The following is a 21,410-nucleotide window of genomic DNA, read 5'->3' on the forward strand; positions in this document are numbered from 1 at the left end:
ATTTACATTTATATAAGATTAAAACTTAGGGAACATTTAAAAGTAATTATAATAACTCACTCGTCTGAACAAGTCACAACATTCATAAGAGAACTAAAGATCCGTACAGGTGAGCTATGATGGCTTAGTATGTACATCAGGGTTGTGCATAGCTAAGATTTGTTGGATTAGTGTCTAAGTCCATAACTATATTTGGTATGTACTTGACCCGACTTAGCATGGTCCATTTGGATTGCATGGCATCATGCATTTGGATAGACTAAAATGAGACAAATAACACTTAAGGTTTGGTAATATATTATAAGTTCTAATATATTAATAAGATTATTTAATTAGTATTGATCAAGAATTAATTTGGAATAAATTAAGTGATCAAAAGGATACTAATTAAATATATGGGTTGATTGTGTAAATCATCCATACTTGTACAGTGGGCTAATACTCCATGGATTATCAAGTTGGGCTAAAACCCATAGGATGCTCCATGGATGCTCCATGGTGTTTTTGTACCCATGGATCATGGAAATGAAAGGCCATGACAATTAGGGTTTACATGGTGTAACCCTAATTGTGACAAACTATTTAAGCATCTTATTCTTGTCAAAATCGGCCACCATGAGAGAACTATGTGTGTATGGTGAGGGCTAGCCGATTTCATGAAGTGGTTCATTTTTCTCTAAGTTATTCCAAGTGTATTTGATGTTGTGTGAACCATTTGAGGTGTCACACTTGGGGTGCTCGGCTCTTAAGCATCAAGGAATCAAGCTACATAAAAAGGTATGTCTTCAAAGTTGTTTTTATTACCCAAGTATCAAAGATTGTATGCTAGATAGGGTAATACCTTGGAATATTCATATTTGCATGTATTATAGAGAAAACATAGATCCAAGGTATTTAGGGTTGCATGTACACTTAGGAGTGTTAGAATGCTCAAAACCCAACAGTGGTATCAGAGACTAGGCTTGTTTTCAATTATACTTGATGCAAAGTGCTGAAAAATGTTGAAAAAATCGATTTTCGGGCAGTTTGGGCACTGGACTCGCCGAGTCCACTGATGGACTCGCCGAGTCCATGAGGAAACTCATCCTACTCGTCGAGTAGGTTCATACACTCGACGAGTAGGACCCCCTTACAGCATATTTTCGACTTTTAAGGCTGGAATTGGACTAGAATCATTACCCTAAGCTGTTTTTGAACCTATAAACCTGTTTTTGATGTGGTAATGATCATTCTAAGCCAATTTCAAAGATAATTGTCAATAGATTCATGTTTCATATTAGTTTAATGGTTAGTCTAATTACATGAAAAAGCTTGATTAAAATTATCTTGTTTTTATGAGTTGCTTAGATTAATAGAAAAGTTATGTGAAATTTTTGTTTTCAATCCATTTTAATCTAAGAATTGATTCTAAAATGTGTTTTTGTAACTTGTCCTCAAGTTACATGAAAAGTCACATTTAAGAATCATAAAACTCATAAATATTTCATAAGTTATGAATAAAGGAAAAGTTACATTCTTTTAATAGTTTAAAGTCTTCCAGTTTTGGAACTTGAAGAGTTTTTTGTATTAAAACTACTTTAAACACATAAGTTATGAAATTCAAAAGTTTTTGAATAGTTCAAAACGTGCCCTCAAGTTTTGGAATTTGAAAAGTTTTCTTTCATGAATACTTTAATTCCAAATTAAGCCCTCAGGGTTTTAAAAGTTAAAATTCAACCCTTATACTTTATAATATTATAAGTTAATAATATATATATATATATATATATATATATATATATATATATATATATATATATGTATAAGAGCAAGTCAGTCTTACCGTTAGTAGGCCTCATTCACGAAGCCGGTCTATATGGGGGGTATAAGGTTACTGCCTATAAAATGGCAGCTTAATGGGTGTCCACTATCACCCACCGCTTCCTTGACTGGTGGAGGGTCGTTAGCCGAACAGGTAGGGCAAGGACTATAATTCTCCCTTCATTAAAAGTATTCATGATAAATACTAAGTAACTAAACACTTATAAATTCCCAATCTTAGTTACTTAGGAAAATGTGAATAAGGTGCTAACCCATGAAATTACACTTTGCACTTTGCTTAAGTCGGTTAGTGGAGCGCGTGTGGTTAACCGGCACACTAGCTTGGTTTAACAAGGTAGGCAAAGGGTTTCTTAACGTTTATCATAGGCCGGTGGAGCGTGTGTGGTTAACTGGCACATCGGTTGGGTGATAAACATTTAAGAGTACCAAGTAATCTGCATGGTTACTTCGCACCTTGTTTTGTGATCCCCGGCATCCCAGTCACAAACCCTGAAGGGAACACTCGAGATTGAAACATGCCATTGAAAAGTTCAATGAATCTCAAAAGATCTAGGAGTTTCAAATCCAATTAAAACCTAATAAATTATTTCGTTTTCATGGTGGAAATTGGTGAATTGTCATTCACCTACCTTCAAATATTCTATAGCTTGGATTACGGCATCCCTCTTCCAAGTTATAAAATATTGTGTTGGGTCCTAGCCTTAATATTTCATATTGGGTGTTATATTAAGGACCTTGAATCAACTTTCTTGAATATCTCCCAAAAGATGTCTAGTTCAGACATCTGTGATCTTCCCAAATCTCTTGGAACTTTACTTCCTCGACCTCCTCCAATTATTCTCCTTAACCCACAAGTTCAAGGTCACTCAAACCCTATTGGAAAGCAAGGTCTATGTATGCTCACATCTTGGAGATGAAGTCACATATTGACAAGCCGGGAGAGGTGGTTGTCAAAGTCTTAAGAAAGTCGGATGCTCAATCACTTTCTAAGTCACATAGTAAGTTCCTTATGGACTACTATGTAAAGGACTATGACATGACCCTTAATGATCTTATCTATTTGCTTTGTGCTGCTTAATCAGCAATGATTTGGAGCACTGGCAGAGCAAATCTGATTAGTAGATCAACTTCCTAAACCTTCAATGGACATTGACAATGGTAACATTGGATACCTAGTAAAAGCTTTCTCTTCCCAATGGAAATGGATCGGCCATAGTCAACTCGGTTGACCAAATGGTAAAGAGAATGGCTAAGTCTGAGAGAGTCCTACCAAAGGGTCCATATGTGTCTATTGCCAAAGGAAGGGGCATTGATTGCGAAGCTGCCTATTTATCTGAAAGATCATAAGGTTGATCAAGTCAATAAGTTTGACCCAGCTTCAGATAAAGTCCACTATGTAACTCTGTTAAGTTCCTATTCTGAGGTTCTTGTTACATGATGTGACTGGGTCACATGTTGATGTTTTAAGAATCAAAGTAAAGTGAAGAAACTTAAAAGGAAGTGTATGTTGATTCTGATCACAAAGATGGATCTCGATTGCGTGGTTCAGTGATCAGAATTTTGAGCTGTTACTTAGGAGTTATGATATACTGCTTAGGAATAGATAACAACAAGTCTTTCATATGCTTTTGCACTGTAAGGATAAATTTTTCCACAAAGTTTTAAAATTAAAAGGAAATTTTTGATTTTATTTATTCTAAGTATCCTTACAATGGCATTTGTGAAAAATTGTTGCTTATATGAATCCATTGATAGCAATATTGGAAAAATGGATTTCTTTCTTTCATTTGTGGCAGTGTCTAAATTTACCGAATAAGGAAAGATTCTCATCACCCAAGGTTTCAGTTGGATAGAAACTTGGAAATCATGCAAGTTGTATAGTATGATGAATGAGAATTTTCATCTTTGGAAAATTAAGACTAATTCCTTGTTCACATGTATATGTGAGTCAAGTGAAGGACTAAGGGATCAAGTACACTTTCTGGTGCACTGATCAAGTCCACCACTAAAGATCGATAAGACTATTCGTCATGATTTACTAAAGTTTAGTAAATATGATTATACTTACAAGTTTAAGTATAATTCGGAAAAATTGGAAAAGTTTTGATGTATGGCAGAACGAATTGAGAAGAATCAAATTAGGCAGAAAGATAAAAGTTTCTCAAATCTGAAAAGATGGGAGGGTACTTTAGTATCAGGTTTTGTGATCATCTTAATGATTTAGAAATCATATCACAATTAGTCCTATAAGGAAATCTTAGTGCATTCTTATGGCTAAGAAGAGGAGTCATGAATTGTTGAAATGGTTAAATCAAGAAGATGAGTCATACTTCGTTCCAAAACAAGTCTTAGAGTCATACTCCAAGACTGCAAGTTGAGTGACATATCTTAAAGAAAGGTTTAAAACACTTGTCAAATGTAAGAGTAAAAGTGTCATACTCTTGTACATTTGAAATTGGGAAGTTGTGATGTTTTGGATAAAACAAAGACCAACTAAGGCCAATTGTGTGAAGTGTGTGTCTTGATTAGAATCCACACTATCTCTTGAATATTTGACAAGTGAGTCTTATATGTCAAGAGTATAGTGGGAGTCTTAGAGATCTTGAAAAAACTTCAAGATCTAATCAAGAATAAAACCTGTAGTTCATCACTAGCACACGACTTGAGGTTTATAACCTATCGTGTTGACATATTCCTATTTCTGTGCCCATTCCAGTCAAAGTTGGCTTTGCATATGAGTTCTGAGAGTTCTCAATTGGTTGCATAACAACTTGGAAGGAATGGCAGGCCCCTGTGCTGCCAGGTGGAAAGAAAGTAAGATTGAGTTCAGTCCATATGAGTTTTGATAAGAACACTTATACCATAAACAATCTAAGTGTCATAAGGTTTCTCTCCGATTGATGAAAATGATGGTGAGGAAACGCTTTCACTAAGTAGATTTTAGGTAGATAGCAAGTGTGATATTTGCATTCTCAAAGTAGTTAGTGGAGCGTGTGTGGTTAACCAGCACACTAACATGGACTTGTGAGGAATGGCAAAGGTATGAACAATTGAGACTATGATTACGACACCCCTTTTCATATTCCTTAAATTGTTTAAACACACATGTGTGCTATCTAAGGAAAGGTGTATGATCCTGATAAAGTTTTATCAAAGCATCTCGTATTAGAAATTTGAACTTTGGTAAGAAAGTCAATACAGTTTTGATTTCTAGAAGTCCAGCTGATTTATGAGTACATGTCAAAGCTAGTGGGAGCATTAGTATTGCAAGACAACAATGTTAATTATAGAAAACAAAAGTTTCAATTCGTGAAGTTGCAGGGGTTGAAAAGTTGTTTTGCTATAATTAAGGGAGAGGAAATTATACTTCAGTTCAATTCTAAAAGCTTAGATTGAGGTTTTAATCTTATTTAGTCAAGGATATATATGAATTTTGTTTTGGAATGGATCAACATAAGAAAATTCTATATATGGGTCCATTATTTGCGTTCTAAAAAAGCGATTATGATTACGGCATCCCTTTTCATAATTTGAATTATGAGAACTTGGCAAATAGAAATATTGTAGCAAAAAGACTGATCTAGTATCATGTCTTTATGTGAGACATCATGAATCGTGTCCCATATGCTTCAGATATAGGATCGATTGCATGTGCTATAATATTCATCCTTTCTAAATTTTCTAAATGCTCAGGGCATTAAGAGGGGATAAGTCTAGAATTTGATGTGACTAATTTGATTAAGAAATTGTTGAGGACAATCTAAGGTTTACCAAAGATTGGTTGCTCAGGGACAGTTGGAAGTATAGTGTTAATTTTGGAAGGACCATATTGACATATTCTGAAAAGAGGCAACTCTTGTTCAGAAGTGATAGTCAAAATGGGAATATGGAAATGTTTCCACAGGTGGAAATTATTCAATCTGTGTAAGATTAGAAAAACTTAATGCAAGAAGGATATTTCCATGGAGTTGATCTCTATTGGAATACTCTGTAATGTCTGTTGACAAGTCCTTGTGACTTTGTGCATAATCATTACAAGAGGATCAATGCATATAAGTTTATAATCTAATAGATGTTGGTAAATGGCAGGATTAGGAATTATTGCATTTGCGGTAAGGAATTGGGATTGTGAAATGAGTATCATTGAAATTATATTGAATCGATCCATTTCACAAAAGTAAAGATCATATACAAACTTAGTGTGCATACTTGGTGTATGGCATAACTAATGTTTAGACAAACATTGGGTGCATACTTGGAGTATGGCATGACTAGTGTTTAGAAAACATAGTGTACATGCTTGGAGCATGGGACAACTATTGTTTTAATTCAAGTATAAAGTTGATAGTTTGAAACAGTATACAATGAACAATGTGTAATCAATATGGTGATAAATAAAAAGATGTTTTATTTATATTCGTAAGTTTTGAGACCATATTGGATTCAATTATTCTTGTGTTTCACTTTGCATTTTTTGACTTCCAGAATAACTAGGTCGTACCTCTTGAATGACTAAGTTATTAAAACCATCCACAGTCGGTCATATGTTGGAAGTAGATATGAATCAAGACTGTCATGGTTTGGCTTGTAGAGGTCTAAGATGTTGGACAAAGTGGTGCTACAACACTCATGAGTGCTCATAAGTTCTGAGTATTAGATTCAACCTGCACTCATTTGAATCACTTCATGGATTTTATCACGAGTGATCATGAGACGATAATATCTTATATTCTTCAAACCTAGAGATATGAGTTGTTACTATGAGTTGGCTGGACATTGATTGCACGAAAACGCATTGGTAACTCGATGTTATAAAACGTGTCGTTGTGTATGATTCAACAAGTAGTAGAACAATCCATATGAGTCGAAGTTTATCCATTCCTTTTACCTTCGGGATAAAAGCGATATCTGTGGGTCCCTTGATGATTTAATGATGATACATGTGAGTGCTTGGCCAAGCCAGGACTGATTTGATCTGTTCAATCAGTCAATTGTCATGAATTGGAAATCGGGAAACAACAAATGGACTGAGAGAATGATTGATAATCCATGTCTCAGTTCATATGATATCTAGAATGGAGGAATATATGATCCCTTATCTAATGGACAAGTCATTGACGAGATCAGAGTTTAGTTACAACGTCAGAGTTCGACAGCGGCTTAAAGAGCTACGATTACCAGTCGGTTCTTGAAGTCGTACTCAATAATAGTTTTAGACTTATCCAAGTGGGAGACTGTTGGAATAGTGTCTAAGTCCATATCTATATTTGGTATGTACTTGACCCGACTCGGCATGGTCCATTTGGATTGCATGGCATCATGCATTTGGATAGACTAAAATGAGAGAAATAACACTTAAGATTTGGTAATATATTGTAAGTTCTAATATATTAATAAGATTATTTAATTAGTATTGATCAAGAATTAATTTGGAATAAATTAAGTGATCAAAAGGAGACTAATTAAATATATGGGTTGATTGTGTAAATCATCCATACTTGTATAGTGGGCTAATACTCCATGGATTATCAAGTTGGGCTAAAACCCATAGGATTCTCCATGGATGCTCCATGGTGTTTTTGTACCCATGGATCATGGAAATGAAAGGCCATGACAATTAGGGTTTACATGGTGTAACCCTAATTGTGACAAACTATATAAGCATCTTATTCTTGTCAAAATCGGCCACCATGAGAGAACTATGTGTGTATGGTAAGGGCTAGCCGATTTCATGAAGTGGTTCATTTTTCTCTAAGTTATTCCAAGTGTATTTGATGTTGTGCGAACCATTTGAGGTGTCACACTTGGGGCATTCGGCTCTTAAGCATCAAGGAATCAAGCTACATAAAAAGGTATGTCTTCAAAGTTGTTTTTATTACCCAAGTATCAAAGATTGTATGCTAGATAGGGTAATACCTTGGAATATTCATATTTGCATGTATTATAGAGAAAACATAGATCCAAGGTATTTAGGGTTGCATGTACACTTAGGAGTGTTAGAATGCTCAAAACCCAACAAGATTTTGCAGACTTAGAGTGAGTGATTCCACCTCACTTCCTGTTCCTTGTTTGGTTGTGGAATTAGGTCAGAGTCACTCAGTCGACCGTCTTATTCATCTTAATTATACATAACTTGTATATGTTAGGCGATCATAGAGGTACCAAGGAGGATCATAATATAGAGTATCAACACTAGTTATCAAAACACTTTCACTGCATGTACTCGCTCATCGCGGTACGATTTGTAGCAGTGGTAATATCAAAGAGAAAACAGAAAGCACTAGAAAGTTTACAGAGAGTACATTGTCGAGCACACTAAGGATACATCTTTGTATAACAAACGTTTCTTTCAAATCGGCCTCACCTTTGCTTCTCTAAAGAGTCCGTTGTCATCATTCGTCATGGATTGGCGTGGTCCTCACCATACTAAGTTCATATGTTTCGAAAATTCTATCGCCTTAACCGACAATTTAACAAAACCCTCGTCATTCGTAACGACAACCCGACCTAGACCTCAGTATTATCTCTTGTCTTCTAAAACCCGAAGTATTCATGTGAGGAGTACCTTGCCCTCCGAAACCTTGCACCGATATATTCAGCAGACCTTCCCGAACTACCACTCGTCCAACAGATCAAGTTCAAGCACATAGGCTAAGGACGAATACAGCCCACCTATCACTATTAAGTGTATACGCGAGAGTAGTATATAATTATGATTATGCATATTTAGTATGTGTGTTTCCGCCCTATCTCCTATTCCTTGTTTGGTTGTGCACCTGGGGCGGAGTCGCACATCCGACTGTCTTACTAATCTTAATTATATACGACTTGTATACACGAGGTGATGATAGATGGGCCAAGTATGAATCTTATAATGAACGTCAGAGCAAAGTTGCCCAGGTCTACGAGTAAGTATTCTTCCATTCAAAGGAGCACAACCCCAGGAGTACTGATAGGAAAGCTAATTTTGGGACGAAATTCCATCAAACGGGGGGATGATGTGACAACCCGGAAATTTCTATCCAGTAAAGTCAATCAATCCAATCAAATGTTAAACTTGTTTCTGCTATCTTTTAGCATTGTTAGGGGTCTGTTTGAGGGTTATATGCCTAGTACACTTTTTGATTGGATGCTGAGAAGTGTTAGCTTAGGATTAGAGGAATGAAATCGATCCGGAAAACCCATCAAAGGGTGTTCATGGCCGTGAACCCAAGGGTGGCCGTGAAACCCTCCCATATATATACCTTTCATCCATTTATTCCTCATTTCTCAACCCTTGGCCGCAAACACTCCATTCTCTCTCAAGTATCATAGTTCAAGAACACCATCTTTCACTCCTAAAACACCCCTTCCCTTTGATACTTCATAGAAGCTTACTAGCATCTTCAAACACTCACCAAAACACCTAGATCTTCAAGTGTTCTTCACATTTGGGCCGTGAACCCTTCAAGATTGGGCCGTGAACACCAAGTGGGCCATGAACCACTCATCAAGTTGGGCCGTGAACCAACTTGGGTCGTGAACCATTCATCCATTTGGGCCGTGAACTACATTGGATCGTGAACCATCCTTCCTTTGGGCCGTGAACATCCAATCAACCTCCTATCTTGTTTCCAACACTTCTTTGGTGAGTTATCCTTACATCCTAGGTTGTTTTCCCAATCACTTTTGTAGTTAGATTTGCTAATTTCATGCATATATGTATCAATATATGTCATTTAAGACTCGTTTGTGTCTCGGGACTTCATTCGTTGAACTTCTCATCCTGATGAGAATCTTCAATTGAATCACCCACATAAGGTGAGTTCATACCACTATAATCAATCTTTTAAATGTTTTAAATTCTTCTAAGGGGGGGGGGGATACAAGTTGATCACAATGATAATTGTGTAAATGTTATCTGTGGTAAACATCATTTTAAAGGATTTCTCATGTGTTTATAAGTGATCAAATCATTTCAAAAACTCTTTTAAAAGTTATGTTAGTTTGTTGTTTATAAAACTCTGTTTTTAAAAGTACAATCATAACTCAGTACATAATTGAGTCTTTTCTTCAAGTTAGTAACAGTTCAAGTAAACATACTAGTAAACTATAATAGGTATAGTTTAGGGATTCAGTTCATACTATAACTAGTACAGGGAGGAGCATACTATAACTAGTACAAGGAGGAGCATACTATAACTAGTACAGGGTGGAGCATACTATAACTAGTACAGGGAGGAACATACTATAACTATAACAGAAGAACAAATCATGATTTACATACTTATACTATATATTCTCAGTAACCTAGGAAGGGAACGTATCATTAACTCATTGTTCTAAACAAAAGATGATAATAAACATGGTATAAGGTGTTATATATATATATATATATATATGTATATATATATATATATATATATATATATATATATATACATACATGTATATATGTATGTGCATCTACAAAATGCCAGGAATTATATATATATATATATATATATATATATATATATATATATATATATATATATATATATATATATATATATATATATATATATATATATATATATGGTACATCTACAAAGTACCGGAGTTATATATGGTGTACATCTACAAAGTATCATATTTTATTTATAAAGGGTACATCTGCAAAGTACCGGACAAAAATAAATAAAACACATTAATATATGTGACAACCGTCAAAATTCGAGTCGGTTCTAGATTTGACTAAACTTAGTTGCACGTACAGGCATGACACATACTAGACTTAGTAACTAGAAACTAAGTTATAACCTACTAGGAACTTGGAAACAATTAGAAACAATGGATAATGTACTTAGATTTCATATTGATATGTGAATTCTACAACTACTTAACTGTAGAGGCTATCCATATTCGGGTCACTCTTTGACTCGCACACCTGTTCATGAATCATATACACACATTATGCACTTGACCTAGTCGTAAAAATTAGGTCGGAGTCTCGTGGAACTTAAGTCAAAGTTGAAACTATGACTAGTATATTTGGTTCTTCAAGTTCACTTGAATCTCGGAACCACTACATATAAATGCCAATAAACCGACAAAAAGGAATTAAAAACATTATTTATAACTATAAAAGAGTTATAAGACTCAAAAATAATTTGATTCCTCCAAAATTCAATCTACCTTGATATCTAAAGTTTAGCAAAATCTGAAAAACCCTAAAAACCCTAAAAACCCTAAAAGCCCTAAAAACTCATATTTATAAACTTTAACCTTAAAAATCCTATAAAAACAATTATGAACCTTATAATATTATCTTATCATAATAATTATTATGAAATACAATCAATGAAAAATAAAGATTTAGTTATTAACATTTACACTTGATTTATAAGTCAAAAATCAAGAGTTTTATGCATAAAAACTAGGGTAAGGTGCACATTTTATAAAAAATTGGATATTTTTATAAAAGATTTGAATTTTTATAAAAGAAACAAGAGAGAGGGAGCCTCTCCTCCCCTAAAATTCGTTCTCTCCCTCCCCATATCTCTCTCTCACACTCTCATTCTCCAACATACACACATCTCTCTTCTTTCTCTCTCTAGAAAACTCTCTCTACCTTCTCTCTAATTTTTTTCTCCAAACACCACAACCACAACCTCTTAACCACGAAATTATGGAGATTCATAAGGGGTTTTCAAGCCACAAATAAATTTAAGGTAAAGAACATACATCTCTTGAAGATCCACAACAATGATTTAAGCCATGCATGCGCATTTTACTTCAAAAACCGACTTCTACTTCTTCATCTTCTTCAAACTTGTTTTCTTTTTGTTAAAATGGTTTTTAGAACATCATGGATGTGTTTTAACATCATGGATGTGTTTTAACACCATTCATGATCTTAGTGCAAAAATCGATTTTAAGGACTAAAACATCAAACTCAAGTTAAGAGTTTTTGAGAAACAAAATTTTGTTCATAAATGCATGTATACATTTTGATAAGTTTTAATCTTTTGATCTCTGGAAACATGACTAAAATATGAGTTTATCATGATATATTTAAAATATTTCAAAAGATTTACTCAAGGAAATGATGACATAAATGCAATCTGCCAGATTTCTTTACCTGAATTTAAACTGCCATATCTCACTCATTTCTTAACCAAAATTCGTGATTGTTTTTCTGAAATATAATATTTTGAGTTAGCTTTCAAACCCATCTGACCTCACTGGAAAATTCCAATATTTCGATTTTTACCAATTTTTACAAAACTGTTGCTCAAACAGCACTTTCCTTATGAACATTTGTTTTGTGTTGCATGTTCAAATGACTTATTCATCACTAAAAATCATTCAAAAATTATTTTGAACTCTTAATATCATGTATTAATAGGTACAAAAAGATCTTGATTCAAAAGTCTTTGTAACATGTTGCAAAAATTCTCAAAGTAACATCAATAATCTTTACATAAATCACAAGAACCAAGTTTTCTCTATAATCTATTGAGCCTTTAGGCATGTTTTTCAACATCAAAAATAAGAAAACAAATTTTTATTGTTATTAAATTGTATGAAGATGTATTCTGGAAATTTTCAGCTGAATATATATTTTCTTTATTGTTATATGAAAATAATAAGAAAATAGAGTGTTAAATCAAATAAAATACTCACGCTAGTAACTAAATTCTGGAAAAATTCTTGGATGATCCTTCAAGTTAATAAACATCTCCCATGAAGTTTCAATGACTTTTGTTACTGTTTAATATGGTTTTGAATTTTCTTTTTGTTTAGCTCTAATAAATCATAACACCACATTAGGGAATATCAAAAGAGTATCTAATAATTTTCGCAGCTTCTACCCTATGTGGAAGACTCAGGAAAATATTTTAGGAATTTTTCAAAATGTATATCTATTTTTCATGATTTGTTTTGTGTTTATAATGGACTAAAAACAGGAAAAATAGTTTTGCTCATCCAAAATTCATGAAAATTTACCAGAACACCTTATAATATATTAGAATGCTACATAAAAATTTTGATAATTTTTCTCTTCTGTATGCTATTTTTCATCTATTTTCCCAAGATTAAATACACTTAAATCCATTTTTATTAGAATAAATGCACAAAAATCATACAATTGGGTTAAACAGTTTAGAAATTCATTTTTATATTTTTCCCAGCTTAATAATGTTTAATAACAGTAATAGAAAAAGTTTGGGTAATTTTGGAAACTGCTTTCTATTTATTTTATTTTTTATTAGAATAAATGCACAAAAATCAAAAAATTGGGTTAAACAGTTTAGAAATCCATTTTTATATTTTTACCAACTTAATAATATTTAATAACAGTAATAGAAAAATTTTGGGAAATTTTGGAAACTGTTTTCTATTTATTTCAATTTTTATTAAAATAAATGCTCAAAAATCATAAAATTGGGTTAAATAGTTTGGAAATCCATTTTTATATTTTTCCCAGCTTAAGCATGTCTAATGGCATTATTATAAAAAGTTTGGGAATTTTTATCATCTGGATCCTATTTTTCACAAATTTATATTGTTATGAAGGCTTAAAAATTGGGAAAAATAGTTAATCACATCAAAAATTCAAGGGAAAACTTCTGGAAGACATCTACTGTGTTTAGAATGAAAATGCAAAGTTTGAGAATTTTTGGAAATTGTTTGATAATATTTTGGCTTTTTAAGAGCTTAAAACACATTTAAATGTGTTGAAATACCCTCAATTAATATTACAAAAATCTGGAAATTAATATGCAAAATTGTCATAATCACATGACCTATAAAATTTCACCATTTCAGAAAAATGTTTGTAACTTATCAATATTAAATTTTGACACAATATTGGCATAACTCTATTGTAGTAGTAAGTATACTAGTGTTAGATTTCGATTAGAAACTCACTAGCGAATACCTTTATTGTAGGAATCGGTAGTGGTACATGTGGAACGTAGTTCAAGGCATCATTTGCATCATCTCAATGCATTGTGAGTATTCATGCACTCCCCTATTTTCAGTTTTTATGTTTTGGGGTGGAAAAGCATGTCCCGGAAAACTATTATTTGTTCGTTGTATTTAAATTGATTTGTATCAAACATGATTGCTATTTTATTGCTATATCTCTCTATGTATGTCTATGCAACACGGAACATGAGAACTTATCGTCTTAAGGCCCTTCCCTTACACTTTTCTCTAACCATTAACTCTTTGAGCCAATGGTCATTGTGGATAGCGCTATTAGGAATTGACAACTCCTCACTCGCCCGATTGCTGGAGTGCATGATACCATATAATCTATGGAACGATAAGCATAGATCTTGATAGGGCTTCAATCATAGGCTTGGTTGAGAACTCATTGTTTGCTCATACACATACAAACTTGTTACTTATTATAGTAACACACTTGTTTATTAATTATAGCAATGAAATTTGTTTCTCATTATAGCAACGAAATTTTATTACTGGAAACTTATTTACTTGTCTTAACAATAAATTTGTTTGCTCCTTGTAGCAAAAAAACCTGATTGCTCATTATAGCAATGAAACTTGTTTACTCGTTTTAGCAACAAACTTTATTTCCATGAGGATATGAACGTTGCATCTCATTTGGGCAACGTAACTTTATTTCTCACGATGGTAACAAACTTTGTTTATACAAACTTATTTACTCATTTTTGCAATATATTTTTATTTATGGAAAACTCTATCAAAACTTTGATTTCGATTCATGAAACTTATATTATTTTTAATCTGTGAGTACTCACCAACTATTTTTATAGTTGACACTCATTTTACATGCTTTTTCAGGAATCATCGAGTAAGTGGCACTTAGGGACACTTCACTTTTAGGAGCATTCGCATGTGTTGTATTTCAATTTACATTGTAATTTCTTTTAAAAGTTGTTCAAACCCATTGTAAATTTGTAATGATTGTTAATACTATGGTTGGTATTGTCTTTTAACTTTTGCAATGAAACCCTTTATACTGCCACGCCTCGTGTTTCCGCTTTAGCGGGGTGTGACAATATATACAAAACTCAAAACAGTATCGACTAAGGCGTTTAGAGTACAGGATTTCATTACTTCTAGTAGTCGTCCTAACAATAGAATAACGCCACGTAACTTACTCGTAACATGAACATTCAGTTAGAAGGGGGCCTATAATGCTAACTTTATGATTCCTCAGTAGATACATCAGGGATATATATTAATCGGGTCCGTTAGACAGTAGAATGTGTGCTTTCCGCTTCATTTCATGTTCCTTGTTTGGTTGTGGGCTTAGAGTAGATTCACCCAGTCTACTATCTAACCGATCTCAGCTATATATATATATATATATATATATATATATATATATATATATATATATATATATATATATATATATATATATATATATATATATATATATATATATATATATATATATAGTTCGTATACACCAAGTAATCATAAGGGGTACCAGGTATGGGTCAAGTCATAGTATACAAATTCAATACATCGTTTTCTAGTACAAAAACATACTTTCAGATAGAACATTTAGTAGGCTAAACTAGAAACTTTTCAGTAAAAGGGTTTAATCCATTTTATTAAACCAGTATAACTTAAAGGACCTTTAGTGGTTAATTCTATAATACCTCCGTTTATACATCAGGGTTATATATAATTAATATATGATAGGTAGTTGGTTGTGTGCTTTCCGCCTTACTTCCTGTTCCTTGTTTGGATGTGGGCTTAGGGCAGATTCACACAATTAACTATCCGTTCGATATTAGATTATATATACCTAGTATAAGCTAAGTGATTATAGAAGGAACTATTGTGGTTACCATTTTTAATAAAGGAAATAAGGGTTTTTCTTAAAGAATGTTTTCATCAAATGTAAAGAAACTATTACAGTTAACTCCGTGAGTACCAAATGAATACGCCAGGGTTATATACAACGAAGATCTAACAAACAATGAGATGTGTGACTTCCGCCTCATTTCCTGTTCCTTGTTTGGTTGTGGGCTTAGGGCAGATTCACACAATCGATTGTCTGTTTACTCTGGGTTTTATATAACTTGTATCCATTTAGTACTCATAGAAGGGATTGTAGAGCCATTTTTACTTATCTTTCATCATATAAGAAAATATAGGATTTTCTGGAGGAACAGGCGAACTTTTCTAAAAGAACTTACAACTTACTTTACATCACCAAAATACTTATGAACTCACCAGCTTAAATGTTGATCTACTCTTTCAAAATAACTTGTATTCTCAGAAAACTAGTAGACAGGTATGCGTACTGGGATTCAGAAGATGGAGCATAGTAGCTTCATGTCTTGTTTGTTATTTACTTTTGAAGTCAACCTTTTGTGAATCACATACTTTGTAAACACTTTAATATTAATACAATGGTTGTTTGTTACTTTGATTACTATGATGCATGTGTTGTGATACTAAACATGACATCCTCCGCCCCCGAACGTTTCCGCCGTTCCGGTTTGGGGGTGTGACATAAATCATAGTTATACTTATGAAATACTTAACTTAGTTGGTTATGGTGAGTAATTGAGTCTTTTCTTCAAATCAGTAACAGTCAAACAATCATGCTAGTAACTATAATAGGTATAGTTTAGAGGGTTACTACTTACTACTTCTAGACCAATGAATTGTACATGAGTCAGTTCATACATACTATAACTAGAACAAGAAGGAACATACATACTATAACAAGAACAGGAAGGAACATACATACTATAACTAGAACATGAAGGAACATACATACTATAACTAGAACAGGAAGGAACATACATACTATAACTAGAACAGAAAAGAACATACATACTCTAACAAGAACAGGATAACAATAATGCGAGCCACTATTTCATGGCATAACAATATACTTGTTGTGTCACGTTTTGTAACTAGAGTCTCCTGGAGGGAGAGCGTGAGTTTGTGTATAGATCTATATGGGATTGACCATCCTACACCTTGCTGCTAGCTACAGTAGGACCTGCAGGTCTACGGGTGACAAATGTCATACCATTTCGACGTCTTTATAACGTCGTGTTTTATACTAGTCAATCATGCATGGTTATAACCTCATCACATTTTACGTTAATTTAACTAATTGGTTTTAAGGTAGTTAGTACTTCAGTAGTTATTTTATACAACACTACTGTATATCTTCATTTTTCCATTACACTCATATAGTGATATTCTCACATCGAGTAATGCAAACTATTTGCTAGTAAAGATAGTCATAAACATGGAAAAACATACATTTGCTAGTAGAAGACTACTTTCCATTTTAGTAGAAAATATAGGATTTTCTTGGGAGTATACAAACTTTTATATCAAGACACTTACAAACATTTTCATAAAACTAATGCAAACATTTGACACAAAAATACTTATGAACTCACCAGCTTTAATGCTGATCTACTCTTTCAAAATAACTTGTATTCTCAGGTTACCAGTAGACAGGTACAGATGACCAGGTTTTTGAGAAGATTGAGCATATTCAAGACTCATCTTTATTTTGTTGATTACATATTTTTGGTGTCTTACAACTTTACACAGAACACACTTGTATTAACTATATTATTAATGCAATGGATGATGTTGTTGCTTGTTTTACTATTGTGTATTGTTATGATACTGTACATGACATCCTCCGCCCCCGAACGTTTCCGCCGTTCTGGTTTGGGGGTGTGACAGATTGGTATCAGAGCTTTGTTTATAGTGAATTGAGTATATCAACCCATAAAAGATATACAACTATAAACACATCGGGATTTAAAACACTCTGACAGAGACTTTATACTTTTTAAATAATAATATATTTTACTAAAGTATACATACATGCATTCATACTAGGTTCAGTGTCATAATAGAACAGAACAAAAGTCTTGCGGTTGTTGGACAACACAAGTAGGCTTCGGGACATATAATCATGTCTGGGAATGATATAGCATGATCAACTATATCTATCCGAGAAGTGATTAGCATGTGCCTAGGAATGGTTGTGGTGTTGCAACAAGTCTCAAAACTTACCAACTCTACTACAATGAAAACTCTAGAACATAACATAAACTTAAAATACTATAGGAGTATTTTGTGGTACTATAATTACTTACGTGAAAACTAAAAGGTCTTTACTAGTAGGTCAATAGTTGCTGAGTGGATACGCTAAGGTAATATGTGACTAAGGTATCATAGACTTAGAATTTGTGATCTTTGCATTACTTCCTGTTCCTTGTTTGGTTGTGGACTTAGAGTTAGGTTCACTTATTCGAAGGTATATTCTATCTTGGTTACATATGACTGATATGCACTACGCAAATGTTGAAGTAACTGGTAAGGGTTATCCTATAATTATCTTTAGTAGTACATCTATTATATGTTTCTTACACCCCTTTTCTCACTTAGATAACATGGATGGATTCCATCTCCCTGGCGACCCGTACTTTCACGATCAAGGGCAGGGTGGATGGCTTGAAGCCGAGCCTGAAGAAGAGAACCCAGTGGTCCCAGCAGTAGAAAACCTTGAAGAAAGTTCTAATCAAGAGAACGAAGAGGAAGTTCATGAAGACTCGGACTCAGAACCAGACGTCTATAATCCACCACAAATTGCTCCAAATCCTAACCCTCGTCTGGCTTTTCAAGGCCCGATGCCTCTGTGGGCGGCGAACTTGGGAAGGTGGAGCCACGAACATGGACAACCACCTCCCTACAATGGTGACCGAAGCCTCTACAATCTAAATGAGGGAGGCTCAGCAGATAGAGTCTTTCCCGTCTTGGTGCATCGTGTTGCTGGTAATGTTGAGTAGGGAAGAGCAAACTTCGACCAAGTCATGGAGATCCGTGCTAACTCCGGAATCAACACAGTTCGTCTCCGTCATCTGACCGATGACCAAAACTTAGAGAGGACTCGCACTGACACCCTACAGGTAGATCTGAATGCCTACTAATCCGAAGTTAGGAATCTTCGTCGGAACCAGGTGGCACTGCAAAGGCGTGTATGGGAAACGGAACAGCAGCTGACTGAATCCAGGGCTGAATCAAGTACCAACCAGAACAACTCCCCTCACGAGTAGAGCCTACTCTACTCTCTATTTTGGATATAGCTTAGGTCTATGTATATACTCTAGTATTAATTTCCTACTTATGTTAACACCTTGAACTTTCAGTCTGTTAGGTCTTTGTGCTGTCAAAATTTTCTCATTTCTGGTATGATGTAAGACCTACTCAAAGGTCAATTTTCCCGAACTTATTACATCTTCAATACCAATGATATTGGCAGACATCAAATCCCCTGGGGAAATCATTGTCCAAATACTTTCATCCTTCTATTGTTAGATCTCTATTGCAATCACTTTCTCATCTAATTGTTGAACTATGGTGATTTAGTTCATGGATCACTCTCGTTATTCTCACTATTGAATGCTTACTGTTATCTTCATCTTTTTAAACTATCAGCTGAAAGATGCCTCCCCGTAGATCAACAAGACGCAATCCTCTGATAACTTCAACTCAACCACCACTACCTCCTCCATAATATGATCCAGCAGCTCTCCATGCTGCAGTGGCAGCGGCTGTTACGGTAGCCTTAGCTCAATTCAATGCTATTGGTACTAGCGGGAGTGGATTGGGTGTTAACTCCACTCAAGGTGGTAGTCACGAGCACCTTAGGGAGTGTTCGTACAAGGACTTCACAAACTGTAAACCCAGAGCCTTTAACGACAACGGAGAAATCATTGCTCTGTCGCAATGGTTCGAGAAAACTGAGTCGATCTTTGAGATCTACTCCTGTCTGGAAGGAAGCAAAGTAAAATTTGCTGCTTGCACCTTCTCGGACAGAGCCCTCACATGGTGGAATAGCCATGTCAAGTCACTTACTCTCGTAGTGGCTAATGCGATGGGCTGGGAAGCTCTGCAGGAGCTGATGATTGAGGAATACTGCCCGAGGGGCGAAGTTCAGAAACTTGAATAGGAACTCTGGAGCCTAACCATGAAGGGCTCTGACATAGTAGCCTACACTTCCTGGTTCAATGATCTGGTGGCTCTATGTCCGGGAATGGTCCCTACTGAGGGGAAGAAGATCGAGAATTACATCTGGGGTCTAGTTCCTCCATTTCAGGGGAATGTGCTAGCTTCAAACCCCACTACCTTCGACAGTGCCAAGCGATTGGCACAGTGACTCATCGATCATGGAGTCCGCACACCAACAATAACCCTTATTGTCCCAGAACCAACCAAAACAGCCGACAACAAGCAGAAGTTTTAGGACAAGAAGAAGAGCAACGCGGTGCAGAGTGTGCCAAGAAGCAGCAGATCATGGCTGTTCATGCCGCAACAGCACCTGCTGCCACTGCGCCGGCCAAACAGTACGCTGGGAGCTTGCCGAAATGCAACAAGTGCAGCTTCCATCACAACGGCCCCTGCCGAGAGATGCAGCGTGCGAAATGCAACAGGAAAGGGCACACAACCCGTTTCTGCAAAGCTCCGTCTAGGCCAATCACCCAGGTCCCTGCGTTGGAGTGGGCCAGCCATGCTTCAGGTCCGGTGAGGTTGGTCACTACAAGAGGAACTGCCCGAAGGCAGGAAACACTGGTGGAGTGGGAAGGGCTTTGGCGATAGGCCATGAGGAAGCGGCAGCAGACCCTGCAGTGGTCACTGGTACGTTTCTCCTCGATAACTCTTATGCATGCATACTATTTGATAGTGGAGCGGAGAGGAGTTTCATGAACCAAAAATTTGCACACTTACTTACACAAAAACCACGAGCTTTTAAAGAACAGTTCACCATAGAAATGGCTAACGGAAAGACTGACAGCACTAGCCATATATACGTAGGATGTACCCTATCTCTAGATAACCATTCGTTTCCAATCGACCTCATTCCAGTCTCAATTAAAAGTTTCGACGTCATTATCGGCATGGATTGGTTGAGTCTTGATCATGAGGAGATCATGTGTTTTGAGAAGGTCATTTATCTTAATCTACCGACTAACAATACCCTAGTTATCTATGGCGACAAACCAGGCACGAACCTTCGAATCATCTCAAGTATACAAGCCCAGAAGTACTTACGAAAGGAATGTCATGCATTCCTTGCTCATGTAGTTGTTATGAGCCAAGAGGCGAAAGACATAAAGAACATCCCAGAAGTACGCGACTTTCCCGACATCTTTCCCGAAGAACTACCAGTATTACCACCACAATGTCAATTTGAGTTCAGAATCGACTTAGTTCCATGAGCTAACCCAGTAGCCAAATCGCCTTATCAACTAGCACCAGCTGAGATGCAGGAGCTATGCGGTCAACTGAACGAACTGCTCAGCAAGGGCTTTATTAGACCAAGCTTCTCACCCTGGGGAGCACCGGTCTTGTTCGTAACGAAGAAAGACGGATCATTCCGTATGTGCATCGACTACCGAGAACTAAACAAACTGACTGTCGAGAGCTGATACCCTCTACCGCGCATAGACGACTTGTTCGACCAACTGCAAGGGGCGAATTACTTTTCGAAGATTGATCTGAGATCTGGGTATCACCAGTTACGCGTTTTAGAGGAAGATGTTCCCAAAACAGCCTTCCGAACTCGTTAT

This window comes from Lactuca virosa, chromosome 4 (assembly GCF_052849685.1).
Source record: "Lactuca virosa cultivar CGN04683 chromosome 4, Lactuca_virosa_CGN04683_v6, whole genome shotgun sequence".
Classification (NCBI taxonomy): domain Eukaryota; kingdom Viridiplantae; phylum Streptophyta; class Magnoliopsida; order Asterales; family Asteraceae; genus Lactuca; species Lactuca virosa.